Raw genomic sequence first — 15,455 nt, forward strand, 5'->3', positions numbered from 1 at the left:
TTTTTTATCAAGACAGCAGATATTTTAGCTCCAAAGTTATCTGTTATTTTGCGCAAGTTAGCAAGAAGATGAGCTTTTAGCACTAGTTGGAGAATTGGTAATGTTACTCCTCTATGTAAATGTGTTTGTGGTAGTTCCAGTCCCACTGATTACCGCCCAATTTCCATAACTCCCATATTATCTAAAGTTTTTGAACGTCTTCCGGCAAAACGTCTTAATAGGTTTGCTGAAGGTAATCATCTATTCCCTCGTTTGCAATTTGGTTTTCGTAAAGGCCTTGGAGCATGTGATGCCCTTCTTACAATCTCCAATGCTGTACAGAAATCCCTTGATTGTGGTCGGGAAGTTCGTTTGATTGGCCTTGATTTTAGTGCTGCCTTTGACCGTGTTAATCATGAGGCCCTTGTTTTCAAACTGAAACAGTTGGGAGTGGGTGGGTCGTTTCTTAGCATTATCATTGATTTTTTAAGTAATAGATCTCAACGAGTTGTTGTTGATGGGCACCATAGTGATTATAGGAATGTGATATCCGGTGTTCCACAGGGTAGTGTTCTTGGCCCATTACTTTTCATACTATATACACATGACATGTGGTTTTGCCTAGAAAACAAGCTTGTTGCATATGCAGATGATGCTACTCTCTTTGCATCAATTCCATCCCCTGAATGTAGATCTAGGGTCGGTGAATCCCTTAATAGAGATTTAGCTAGAATTAGTGCATGGTGCAAATTATGGGGTATGAAGCTGAATCCTAACAAAACTCAAAGTATGATTGTAAGTAAGTCAAGGACGGTGGCTCCTCAGCATCCGGATCTAAGTATTGATAATGTTTCTTTAAATATGTATGACTCTTTCAAAATTTTAGGTGTGATTCTCGACAGTAAATTTACTTTTGAGAAACATAATAAGGTCTGTGTCTTCTTCAATTGCACAAAAAATAGGCTTATTGAGAAAGTCTTTCAAGATTTTCGGTGATTAATCTATTCTGAAGAAGTGTTTTAATTCTTTCATTCTACCTTGTTCTGAGTATTTTTCTCCTGTCTGGTGTTCAGCTGCTGATTCTCATCTTAATTTGTTGGACAGAAACTTACGGTCTATTAAATTTCTTATTCCTGATCTAGATATTAATCTTTGGCACCGTCGTTCAATTAGTTCATTATGCATGTTGCATAAGATTTTTCATAACTCTGACCATCCTTTACAGTCAGATCTCCCTGGACAATTCTATCCTGTTCGTAATACTAGGCAGGCAGTTAATTCTAATAGCCAGGCCTTCTCCATCACGAGGCTCAATACTACGCAGTACTCTAGAAGTTTTATTCCAGCTGTGACCAAGTTGTGGAATGATCTTCCTAATCGGGTGGTTGAATCAGTAGAACTTCAAAAGTTCAAAGTTGGAGCAAATGCTTTTTTGTTGACCAGGCGGACATGAGTCTTTTTATAGTCTATTTATGATATATTTGTTTTTGATGTTGTTAATAGTTTATATTTGACATGTCTGTTTTGACGTTGTTACTTATTTTAGAATTATTTATTGTTAGTTTTTTCTCTTCATTTGTTTATTTCCTTATTTCCTTTCCTCACTGGGCTATTTTTCCCTGTTTGAGCCCCTGGGCTTATAGCATCTTGCTTTTCCAACTGGGGTTGTAGCTTGGATAGTAATAATAATAATAATAATAATAACCCGGAGACTTTCAAAGGAAACGCGAAGAACGTTAATCATAGACTTAGATACCAATATTTACTTGTATATTTGCTAAATGGGATAAATAGTTACTATCATATTCTTGTTTCCGTATTATGTATTGGTTAGTTCATTACCTACCTCGAGAGAGAGAGAGAGAGAGAGAGAGAGAGAGAGAGAGAGAGAGAGAGAGAGGGGGGGGGGTGGCATTACTGTCATCGTTATCATTCTTATTGTTTTGCTTGTTATTCTACTTCTTGGTATTATCATTATTCGTATTGCATGGTAGTGTAAAAGAAATGTCTATTTGTCTATCGGTGACAAACAGGGAAGAGTTTTTTTTTTTTTGGCTAGAGATCATTGCGGCCCCCAGTGAGAGCAGCAGCAGGCTGGGTCTTGGCCAGGTGTTGTGCACCGGAGGAGATGTATTGGACCTAAAAGGGGAGGGGGTTCTTCATATACCCAGTCCCCCAAGTGCCGGTTACATGCTGTAACTCTGCTTGTTTCTCTTGCAATTGTTTGATGAATTTGAAATGAAAATGGCCTCTGTAACTCGTGAATATTAAATGAACACGTTTTCAATGAGAACTTGCTATATTAGTATTTTTGGAAAGTTGAATTTTCATTCGATTGATCAGGAGTCTGACGTAGGCCAAAAGTCCTCTTGTGAATGTGAAATTAGACTTGTGGTTAGGAGGGTATCTCTCTCTCTCTCTCTCGCTCTCTCTCTCTCTCTCTCTCTCTCTCTCTCTCTCTCTCTCTCTCTCTCTCTCTCTCTCTCTCTGGTCTTTTATAATGACTTATACATTTTGTGTTTTAGAACTATCTAATGTAAACAAGCAGAAATAATTATCGCGTGCTTACAACGTTATATATATATATATATATATATATATATATATATATATATATATATATATATATATATATATATATATATATATATATATGTATGTATATATGTTTATATATATATATGTATATATGTTTATATATATTTATTAATTGATATATAGATTAACACAATTATTACATACTTATATCTATGTGAACACTGTACACACACACACACACACACACACACACACACACACACACACATATATATATATATATATATATATATATATATATATATATATATATATATATATATATATATATATATAAAGTCCTTCAAAAGAAGGCAACCGTGTTACCCCATACGAATGAGAAAAAGGCACGCAAATAGATGATGAGATATATATGAGTGCATGTAGTGATGCTTGTATATATGAACTAGAAGTAAACCTATTGGCCTTTGCATTGCGAGGGAAATGGTTTTAATTCAATAAATCATAAGGTACAGGTTTCTTTTACCGGTTGGTACAAGGTATCCCGGTTTTGTGCTGGGATGAGGGGAGAGGTTGGAGCCAGAATGACGTGGAGAGAGAAAGAGAGGGGATGGTGTGGGGCTGGGGGTGGGTGTGGGGATTTCTTGTATCTTGGTATACTCTGCAGCTCAAGCTGTGGCCATCACGAGACACATGAGCCAGTTCGGTATTTGACGGGTTGTGGTGAAGTTTCCGGAGCGCTTCGAATGTGCGCTGGGCGGTCGCACGCGGCGGTGCCGTATGTCCGAGCTGTCATGAAGACAGAGATTAAACGAGAAGTATTTGGACAAAGAAACTATTATCATAGTTAAGCTATCTACGTATCACTACGTCAATACATTTCAAAAGCCTGTCTATTTATGCATTAGTTGCTATAATTCAATTATTCGGGGTTTTGAACTTGATGTAGAAAGTTTCTATTGGTTATTTTTATGGTGAACTTGAAACTGAATTTAAAGATCCCAATAATGCTTGCGCTCGAGTATTGTTTATGTTTTGTTTCCGACCTTGATTCGAAAATTGTTAAATGAAAGTACCTTAAAACTGAAGAGAAAGTGAGCGAAAACTTTGAAAAAATATGATCACTACACATTTAAAGTATTATTTTGTGTGTATCAGATAAAATCCTGACCCTGTAGAAAGCTCTCATAGTGAAATCATCCAAGTTGTTTGGACTGTGCAGTTCAAAATACATTGAGATTCAATTCACCATTCACCTTGGAGCCAAAAAAAAGGTATATTAAGTGACATTTGTCGGCCAACTAACGCTCAGTGGCTGGGCTGGCTAATGGTCTTCATTTGGCACGGCAGAGAGAGAGAGAGAGAGAGAGAGAGAGAGAGAGAGAGAGAGAGAGAGAGAGAGGAATTTACTGTGGTATTAAGAGCACTAAGATGAAGCATACAAACCTGTACCTTTTCAACACTTGTTCACTCTCTCGAACCGGACTCATCACTACATGACCCACCAACCGCTTGATTATTAGGAAAGAAGAATTGCCAGTAGAAGTATTTCAGTATTAGGACCACAAACGGAAACGAACGCATAACTTTGATATCCGTCATCCTTCTTCTCTACTGCCCTTGAGATAAAGATGGCGAGACGGATGCGTTATTATATCGTTCTTTGAGGCATTACTTTTCCCTAAAACACCAAAAAGGAGCTATTGAGGCAGCCCTTAAGACTATTAAAACCAGACCGTATTGAATTGGAAAATAAATCTGAACAGGGAAAAGTATTCGGATGAGCTATCATCCCATAGCTTGTCTTTGAGGTTGCTGTTAAAACCAGCTGTTGGCTTCTATTGAACCAACAGTATTTGCTCTTCTTACTGGCTCATAAAATACTATCACATACAACACTGAACCGTTTCACAATTGTAATTAGTATGTTGAATTTTAATATAATAGTCTTACGATCATGGGAAGAATATATGTTACAATTTGAGGTTCTTTTAAGTCTTGGATAAATTGTTCATAATCATAGATTTCCAATGGTGTTATAACTCATATTAATAATGTAGTTTCAAGCATTCTGAAGCATGAAATTTATCGTGTAAAATCAAAATCTATAAGAATAGTTTTAGGATCTTTCGTGGGAAATCTTCATTGATCTTCGTTCTTGATAGCGATTAGCATAATAATTGTCAAAAAAAAAAAAAAAAAAAAAAAAAAAAAAAAAAACTCGTTATTAAACGTTTCATAAATATCCTCAACATTCCTTTTGTCATCATTGAATCAGTCATGGGGCAACGTGTGCAAATCTCACCAGTCAGTGTGGAAATCTTCGCATCTTCCCCAATGAACCAATGACTCTCCGTATCTGTAATGGAAACCGTCGTCCATATTCTTTCCTGTTAGTTGACCCTCTTCATGTACTTTATTGTTAGGGACACTGTTTCCTCATTCTTTGAGAAAGATAGCTCTCTTTGCAGCACAAATCTTTTCGCCGTAGTTCCTGCCACATGAAGGCTGATGACTGTGAGGTTATCGGTGCTTCTAGCCACTGTACATATCACGTCATCACAACGGATATCTCCATGAATTAATATACCTCTCGTGCCCAAAATAGAAATAGAAAAATCTAAAATCTGATGTCATTGGGATACAATCGAATGTGATTTTAGTCTCATAACCATATTTTAACTGAATACGAACTCTGTCGACTAAGACCTGGAATCAGACTTCATTACAAGCTTTTACTCGTTCCATTTCAAGTGAAACAAAAATTTCACGTTATTGATGAATCTTAGTTTGAAGTTTATTAAAAAGAAAATAAACCATAAAAAAAAGTTTAACACATGACGATGTAAACAGTCCTAGTTTATCTACAATAACGTTGCTGTAGATCAAATAAAGTTCACAGGTATGCCAAGAAAAAATAAATGATTAATTTGATCTTAGCACACGTCATAATTAGTTAATGATTGGGACTATGAGCTAAAATTAGTTAGAAAGCGGCGTATTTGAGGTAGGTTATACGAGTCTTCGATCTTTTCCTTCATGATGCCTTTTATCTTAATTACTGTACATCTCGCCCAATGTACTTTTATCTCAAAGGACAACATTTCTTTAGACAACATAGGCAGTAGTGGTTGCGAATCCGTGTTGTGTTTCCTTATATATTAAGGTAACTGGAGGTAACTATAACACCACTTTGAAAATGCATTACTCGGGATTTTTCTGTTACCTCTGGTGAACAGATATTTGTGGTCTCTTCTCTCTTACGGAAGCTTTGATTTAAGCTAGGAAGATAAGATTGAGCTGAAAATGATATTCTGACTTTGTGAAATGCACTCAAAAACCATCCTGAAGTTTTCTAAAGCATTTTCTATATCTTAATGTAGCGTAAATGGAGAAAATAGGCAAAAAGTGATATTTGGCAAAAAAAAAAAAAAAAAAAAAAAATAAGTAAATAAATGAATAAATAGAAAATACAAACGGCTTCCCAATTATAGAAACAAGAGTCAAAGTACGCATGGTGCACATTCGTGACTGTCTAGTTCTTGATCTTCCTTAGCATAAGATAGGCAACATGGACCTGGTGCCTGAACGATTCAAGTACAGTATGTTTGATGAAGACTAAACCTTTATTTTCGTGACTAAAAGATGTATCCCCCTTATTGGTTATTTGTTGAAAATAGTCTTTGGGTGTCAGTGAGTGATGGTTTGTAAACTTCTTTTTATACAAATGAGTTCCTATTCTGTAAAATTCTTCTCGATAAATTTCCTACGAGTGTTTGTTAGTCTCAGATTGAAAGGTTTAAATAGATCCTTGAATGATGTCTCTTGTTTTTTGAAGATAGATTTTGTTTCTGTGTATTTTCACAGATTTTTAATCCAAAGTTGCAAGAACATTTAGATCACTAAGCTAAGACATAACTGATAAAATTTCTCAACGCAAAGATCATAAATGAACCCCCGAAAGAGACTTGTAATTTTGGACGGTGCATAAATGTTTAGCCATCTCGTCTAATAAACTGTCCTTCCCCTAGATTGAAACACATTACCATTCTGAAACTCCCTTTTTTTAATTTCAGTTATTGAACTGCAACCAGAAAAGCTAGTTAGAAAACTGCAGTCACTTTGCCTTGGGCGAAGAATAGATTGGCCTTTAAGTAAAGAGAATAGTCAAACAAGAGTGTCAGGACAGGCCAATGTGGTTTACATAAGGCATTGAGTATTGCGCTGTACCCTTTTTCAAAATCGTTTCTGATTGTCTTTCAGCATCTGCAGTATTCAGTTATGTACACTGAAACATTGTTATTGTTACGATATTTGCATTATTAGCTTAGAGATTATATGGTTATTAATGTTACAAGCATACAATATATAAACAGAAAAACTGTGTAGTATTAAACCAAACAGTAAATTAATGCAAAAATACTTCGAATTATATAACTCAGAAGGTGGAGGAAAAAATCTATAAATATCACATAATTAAAGCTTACTCCTCTACAGGAAAGCTCTATATAACGAGTGTCTGAAATTAAAGAAAATATCATAATTGTGAAATAATAACTGCATTAATAAAAGGTATTGGCTGTCATCCATTTTAATACCTATTGAACAAACTAAATGATTGTAGGCGTATAGAAAAAAATCACAAATAAAAACAATGTCTTACTGCTAGATATGATATAATTCTGACCTTTCAATAAGCAATTGTTTCATTTCTTGGTAACTATTATAAAGAAATAGTCTTGAAATAGCCTTGGTGCTAATAAAAGAATCAGGATGTTCAGATTTACCGAATAGTTTTGGTACCAATAGAAGGTAGTAATGCCAGTATTTCACAACAGGTTGTGCATAGAAGTATTCAACAAAATAGAAAATGGATTTTGGGACATTTGCCAATTTTTTTCTTTTTAGGGTCGTTTGTTCAAGTACACGCTCGATGAGGCCACTATTTATCTCATGATCAAAATGGGTGTTCGTCATTTTAGTTCACCTGCACTTAATGAAAATATAACTAGCTTTTAATTGCTTAAGGACGTTCATGTTTTATATGATCTAATCCCATTATCGGGTACTAATTTAGTTTGTACTAATTTCTTCAAGGTCAACTTCAGGAAAAAACATTGAGCGTTTAACGATGCCCTTCGTCTAATAATGAAAGAAGGAACCACAGTAAACTTGCTAGTCGAAGTCGTCTCCGTCTTGCCAAAATATTGTTCTCTTTAGTGGAGATATTTGGCTATCTTTTTTTTTTTTTTCTTGTCGTGAGTCGAGGCATGTGGCATAAGATTCAATATCTATTTGCCACACCTGCATGAAGAGGTACAATTGGACACTGGAGTGCCTGGTCCATCTCTCTCCGAAGAAGTGCACTCTGTGACACCCTTACTTTGCGGCGAGTAACCCAACAGATAGCGTAGGAATACATGAAAGAGGTGGTGGGCGGGGTGAAACAGGAATTCTCCGTGTAGTACGGGTGTAGTTGGGTGCACTTCTTCAGAGAAACGTGTACCAGGAATTCCCGTGTCCAACTGTACGTACTGTTTTCACAGATTTGGTTACTTTGACATTTGTACCTTTGAATGACATTAATGAAATTTTTGACTCATTAGATGGTATTATTCCTCTGGGGTTAAAAGGGTTATTGAATTGTTATGAAAACTGAAAAATGGATCAGCTGATCCCTTAGTTGAAGAAATATAAAATCTCTTCTCTGTCAAGTGCATGAGATATTTAAGGGCATGTTCGAAGTGATCATACCTGAACATACAATTCAGTTAAAGGTTGACGTCGAGTGATGAGAATATCAATTGGTAATCATTATCACACAGTTTATTTACTTATACATATCGTGAGACTTGAGCAATTAAAACACAACTTGGAGTTATAAAATCTGGAAGAATTGAGCAAACAAGGCTATTATTTTGAAAAAAAAAAAAAATGCTGTTACAGAAACATATTCCACTCGGTGCCACATCCTAGTAAATTATCTTTTAACTTCTTTCCAGTATAATGTTATACTTATGTCGCATTATTGTTCTTCTTGGGTTAATGATACATTTTTAAAACTGAATTTTATCTTGTTCCATCGTGGTATTGAAACGGTTGTGTTAATGTTGTAATTGGTTAGTGGGACTCATAAGTTTTATGCTTAAATAATCTATCTTGCTGTTTGAATCTTTTTAGTACTAATCATTGAGTTCTTTTGGTGATTCAAGTCCTACCATATTGTGAAGAAATCACTGCTGATGACCTTCATATGTTTTAATAAATAGTTATTTCATATCATTGTTAAACTTCCGTGCATTGTTTTAACACTGGGTAACGAATCGCTTACGATGATATACTGTACGTTTGTATTTATTTATAATGCCTAACAATTGCAGACTTAATCAGTCATACATATTCTGTATTCACCAAACAAAAGTTTGTTTGTTACTCGATGTTTAGTTCAAGCCCCTTAGTGTCTCTATAGAAGTGGGTTTTCAGAGTTTGAAACCGTAATAATATTGAATATATATATTGGAAGCTAGTATAGAGTACACTGTCAAAAAAAAAAGAAAAAAAAATTAATTGGAAATTCCTCGTAAAAATAACTGTTCTCAACCGTATTTCAGTAAAATACAGGCGACTGTAATTTTACCCTACTTTCTTATTATCTTTTACGGGTTGGTGACCGTAATATCATTCCTTTACGTCAATATATCCGTTTTTAAACGGTAAATTTCTGGCAACATTTATTCCAGGATTTTTACCGTTTTTTTACGGCAAATTTTAAATGTAGCTAAACTATTACCCAAGTTGGAAAAGCAGGATGTTACAAGGCCAAGGGCTCCAACAGAGAAAATACCCCAGTGAGCTTGTTTTTGACATAAGTTAAAATCGTACGTTTTCGGTATTTGCCAGTATGTATGTTGTATTATTTGTTAAAATGTCAAAGGTTTTCCCAGGGGTGTGGAGTCTAAGTTGAAATCACAGTCAGGAGTCGGAGTTCAGGCTAATTTTGGCCGGAGTCAGAGTCGTATTCGGTAAAGATATCACTGACTCAGACGCCTTTACATAGTTCTTTCTAATTTAAAAACACTGAAATTCTTGTCGACACTGCTATGCCACTGCAAATGTTATATTCAGTGATGGTTTACATGAATAATCTGTAAATCAGTGATTTAAATAATTGCAAACGAGTTGCTGCCAAAGGCAAATCACTTTACAAGAACTTCGAAACAGATCGCATTGAAAAGCATTTGGTTGGTTTTGTGGGAAAGGTTAGCTAGAAATAATCTGCCATCCTTTTCCAAGCCAAGCCCTAAAAGAAAAAAAACATCACTTGCGAATGAATCTCAGAGCTACCTGGAGGAAGAACGGGACCTCCTAGATCAAATCTTAATAGTGTCAAGATCATCCCAAAGCATTGGTGAGCAGACAGTTGGCCAGTACGAGCTTTTTTCCTACCCTTGTAAAGATGGAACAGTGAAAAAGACTATGCATCTCAAGAATCACTAGACTCAGAAGATTTTCAATGTGATTGAATGTAGGATCTGTTGATGAGAGGCCGAGAAGATTGCGACACACCAGTGGACATGGACGAAGTTCATCAATTACATTATGAACTGGTATCATTATTTGCACCTTCACATAAGTGCATAGTCATTGATGAAATGGCAGTCCTGCACTTGATTCCTGACAGCTCAAAGCTGCAAACCATTTCCGATTAGAGCAGGGCATTCAATGACAAAATTAAGGAGAAGATGAACCATTATGATGTAATTCGTTTAATCTTTGATCCATAAACAGACAAGTCGCGAAACAGGCAATAAGGTCCAAAAGACAAAAGGGAACTGGAACTTACTATGCTGTAAGTATATCAAACAAATTGGCAATGACTGGGATGAAACAATTTCTAAGTCATGAGAGAACAAAATAAGAACTTACTACATATTTTGCAGACAAACTCACTCAAGCCTACAAAGACCAGGAGCGGTTGTATATAACTTTACACAAATAATAAAAGATGCAGTGTGACATGGACAAACGTTGGTACCTGTGTAGAGGAAGTGGTAGGCCTGCAGATGAACCACGATGAGACAGACACAATTATCCTCGCCATTACTGCACACTTCACACAACAGGCAAGACCCTCTGGTGTACTGCATCTATGGAGTCCTGACACAGATGTCCTATTATTATTATTATTATTATTATTATTATTATTACTATCCAAGCTACAACCCTAGTTGGAAAAGCAAGATGCTATAAGCCCAGGGGCTCCAACAGGGAAAAATAGCCCAGTGAGGAAAGGAAATAAGGAAATAAAAAAATGAAGAGAACAAATTAACAATAAATCATTCTAAAATAAGTAACAACGTCAAAACAGACATGTCCTATATAAACTATTAACAACATCAAAAACAAATATGTCATAAATAAACTATAAAAAGACTCATGTCCACCTGGTCAACAAAAAAGCATTTGCTCCAACTTTGAACTTTTGAAGTTCTACTGATTCAACCACCCGATTAGGAAGATCATTCCACAACTTGGTAACAGCTGGAATAAAACTTCTAGAGTACTGCGTAGTATTGAGCCTCGTGATGGAGAAGGCCTGGCTATTAGAATTAACTGCCTGCCTAGTATTACGAACAGGATAGAATTGTCCAGGGAGATCTGAATGTAAAGGATGGTCAGAGTTGTGAAAAATCTTATGCAACATACATAATGAACTAATTGAACGACGGTGCCAGAGATTAATATCTAGATCAGGAATAAGAAATTTAATAGACCGTAAGTTTCTGTCCAACAAATTAAGATGAGAATCAGCAGCTGAACACCAGACAGGAGAACAATACTCAAAACAAGGTAGAATGAAAGAATTAAAACACTTCTTCAGAATAGATTGATCACCAAAAATCTTGAAAGACTTTCTCAATAAGCCTATTTTTTGTGCAATTGAAGAAGACACAGACCTTATATGTTTCTCAAAAGTAAATTTACTGTCGAGAATCGCACCTAAAATTTTGAAAGAGTCATACATATTTAAAGAAACATTATCAATACTGAGGTCCGGATGTTGAGGAGCTACCGTCCTTGACCTACTTACAATCATACTTTGAGTTTTGTTAGGATTCAACTTCATACCCCATAATTTGCACCATGCACTAATTCTAGCTAAATCTCTATTTAGGGATTCATCAACCCTAGATCTACATTCAGGTGATGGAATTGATGCAAAGAGAGTAGCATCATCTGCATATGCAACAAGCTTTTTTTCTAGGCCAAACCACATGTCATGTGTATATAGTATGAAAAGTAATGGGCCAAGAACACTACCCTGTGGAACACCGGATATCACATTCCTATAATCACTATGGTGCCCATCAACAACAACTCTTTGAGATCTATTACTTAAAAAATCAATAATAATGCTAAGAAATGACCCACCCACTCCCAACTGTTTCAGTTTGAAAACAAGGGCCTCATGATTAACACGGTCAAAGGCAGCACTAAAATCAAGGCCAATCATACGAACTTCCCGACCACAATCAAGGGATTTCTGTACAGCATTGGAGATTGTGAGAAGGGCATCACATGTTCCAAGGCCTTTACGAAAACCAAATTGCAAACTAGGGAGTAGGTGATTACCTTCAGCAAACCTATTAAGACGTTTTGCCAGAAGACGTTCAAAAACTTTAGATAATATGGGAGTTATGGAAATTGGGCGGTAATCAGTGGGATTTGAGCTACCACAAACACATTTACATAGAGGAGTAACATTACCAATTCTCCAACTAGTGCTAAAAGCTCCTCTTCTTGCTAACTTGCGCAAAATAACAGATAACTTTGGAGCTAAGTAATCTGCTGTCTTTATAAAAAACAAAGGAAAAATACCATTTGGGTCTACACCTCCATAAGCATCAAGGTCCACCAACAGAGCTTTAATCTCACGAGATCGAAAAGCTAAACTAGTTAGTTTAGCCTCAGGAAAACAGGAATGAGGAAGTTCAAGTTTTTCATTACTCTGTTTACTGTCAAAAACATCAGCCAAAAGGTTGCCTTTTCCTTTGGACAGTGAGTGACTGAGCCATCTGGTTTAAGTAAAGGAGGAACTGTTGCATCTATACCAAAGAGTGCAGATTTAAGGGTAGACCACCATTTATGTTCCCGAGTTGTACCAGAAAGTGTTTCTTTTATGGTTAAATTGTACTCCTTTTCAGTTGAGGCATAAACTCTCTGAGCATAAGCTCGAAGCTGAGTATACTGTAGTTGTTCCAGGTCAAATCTGATCTGTTACCCTTCCAAAGATGATAGGCCTCCTGTTTCTCCAAATGAGCACGTCTACAATCATCATTGAACCACGGTTAATGTACCACAAGAAATCTTTGGTTAATATTACCTTCATGTTCTGGCCGGACAAGATCTTTGACATCACAGGTGTCTACAGTTACCAAGGTCTTGCAAAGTCTGCATGCATTCTGGGTTGGTATGCAATGACTGGTTGTGAAGCTGCCGGAAAGTTTGATAATCGTTGAAAGAAAAGCTGATGTAACATTTTTCTTACTTTACATGAGTCATGATAAAGATATCACCAGGGCCTCCAGGGCTTCGGGGGAAAACTCAAATCTTTCAAGTTCAGAAGAGGCAGCACTGGCCAGATTTGTGACACTTGTTTATGCTAAAGGCACACATTCACTTCCAGCTGGTCAGTTAATGTTTTTTTTTTTTTTTCACCAAAAAAAAAAAAAAAATAGCTCAAGAAGATAAGATGCCTCCAACGGCAAAAGCCTTCAGACAGCATTTGTTGAGAGCCTTAGTTTAAACCTTGCTTAAGAGACATGCTCACCAACCTATCATCTCCTTGCCTGATGGGAAGAATGGAATGTTTAGCTGGCAGTGGACTGGTCTGAAATGGTTCCCCATTCCATCAACAAACACATCTGCTATCATGAACTTATCAAGAGCAATTGTCACGGAACATGTGGAACTCGGGTCTGCATTTGCTTTAGAGGCAAGATAACATGCAAAGAAATGTGCCATGTAACAGGAGAAAATTCAAGTGAGAAGACTGACACATATGATATTGCAGGGATCCAATCTGATGACGAAGAATTTTATGAATATCCATAATTATGATAACCACATTTGAACGAATAGTTACTTTTAGTTGCAATATTATGAATATAAACAATCGAGACAGAATGTCACCTTTAAGTACAATACTAATTTTAATGCAGAAAATCAATATCTCAGTTTATCTAACGTGTTTTTTTTTTCATGGCATTGTGAAAGTACTTTCTAATACTGATTGACATTTGAAAGAAAACTCACGTAATTCATAGGTTTTAAAAGTTGATTAGAACTTGCATTAGTAGATAGAATGTTGGTTTTACCTCTGCATATTGATTCTCTTTTTTTTAACCTAATTTTGCATATTTTGATAATTGATGACTAGGTGACGAAAAACCTACAATACGGCTATAATTCAAAATGGCAGACAAAAACTGGTATTTATGAGTAAAATATTGGCTTTTATACCTATTTACTGTTCTTAACTATTTTCCTTGACCCCAAATGATATATGATTACGCACCCTTTTCAAATATTTTGAGTAACTGATCATAAAATTCAAAATGGCCGCCAAAATATGGATTTTTGTAAAAAATTATTCTGCAAAATTATAAATTTCAAAATTATACACCAATACGAGTTAAAAGCACGATTCAAATTGCTTTTATCCATAAAAAATTACCTGACAACATGAAGAGAGACACGTCAACCTATGTCGACAATAACTTTATTAAATAAAAATTATGAGCTGCAGGCATTTAATTGAATTGTGCTAAAATAAGCATAATCTAAATTTAGTAGCTTCTGACGATTACAAATTTAATTTTGCTGTTTGTAAAAATTGAATACTAATCATACTGTCTCCCAAAGGCTTTCAGAAGCTCACATCTGATGGAAGTAAAGATAGACACGGAATAACGAAATATACGGTTTTCACACATTTCGGGTTCCATATCTTGTAACACTGAACCGAAAAATGACCTTGCTACTGTTAAAAAAAACCGTAATTTTGCTTGGAAATTCTTCGTAAAATTATACTGTTCTCAGCGGGATTTCAGTAAAATACAGACGACCGTAGCTTTACCCTACTTTGTTATTATCTCTTACGGGTTGGTGACCGTGATATCAATCCTTTACGTCAATATATCCGGTTTTATAACGGTAAATGTCTGGCAACATTTGTTCCAGGATTGTTACCGTTTTTACGGCAAATCTTTAACAGTGTAGGTATCACTCTTATTCGTATTTATTCTTACATAATCATGTTCAATTAGATATACATGTTATTTGAATGCATAATGAAATCCATTGAAACTTCTTAAAATGGGTATAGTTTTAGAAAAATGCAATTAGAAGCAAAGAACCAATAGTAAAGCAGGTCATTTCTTTATACCTTCACCTTTTCATCGGTCTTATGAAACCCTTTGCGTTATCCAACCCTTCAACCCGCGATGACGTTTGTGTGTGTGTGCGTGTGTATGTAGGTGTACGTGTCAAACGATAGCCAGAGCTGACTTACCGTACACGTGGTTTCTATATTTAAAGATTGTTTAGGCATCTTCCTTTCTAAGCAGGGTGTATCTATATATAAATGAGAGAGAAATATATTAGTGCAATGGCTCTTTTGTGGAAACCGTTGTGGTTCTTCCGAAGGTTTGTTACGTAGGATAACAGGAAATTGCTTGTAAATTTTATAATTGTTATATATAGGTATGAAATGTATGTTTAGGATTGGCGTTCTACATACCCACACTCAAAACACATCTCTTTTCACAGATTATTCTATTTGTCTTTGTTTAAACCGTTTTAAATTTTTATAGGTTTACTTTCTTAAAGCTATTAGCGACAATCAAAATGTTTTCAACTTCCTTAGACGGGTACTT

General features: G+C 35.7%; 1 protein-coding gene across 5 annotated transcripts in view; it reads left to right on the forward strand.

Moving 5' to 3' along the window:
- The first annotated feature begins 3,201 nt into the window (after positions 1–3,201).
- Positions 3,202–15,455, forward strand: part of LOC137645794 (trichohyalin-like) — a 996,644-nt gene continuing 984,390 nt past the window's right edge. Inside the window, exon 1 of one of the 5 annotated variants that reach the window (XM_068378737.1) lies at positions 3,202–3,335. The gene's annotated coding sequence lies outside the window, so the exon portion shown is untranslated. The other 4 variants (XM_068378740.1, XM_068378739.1, XM_068378743.1 and 1 more) reach the window with 4 other exon arrangements.

Source organism: Palaemon carinicauda, chromosome 8 (genome assembly GCF_036898095.1).
Source record: "Palaemon carinicauda isolate YSFRI2023 chromosome 8, ASM3689809v2, whole genome shotgun sequence".
In the NCBI taxonomy this organism is placed as follows: Eukaryota; Metazoa; Arthropoda; class Malacostraca; order Decapoda; family Palaemonidae; genus Palaemon; species Palaemon carinicauda.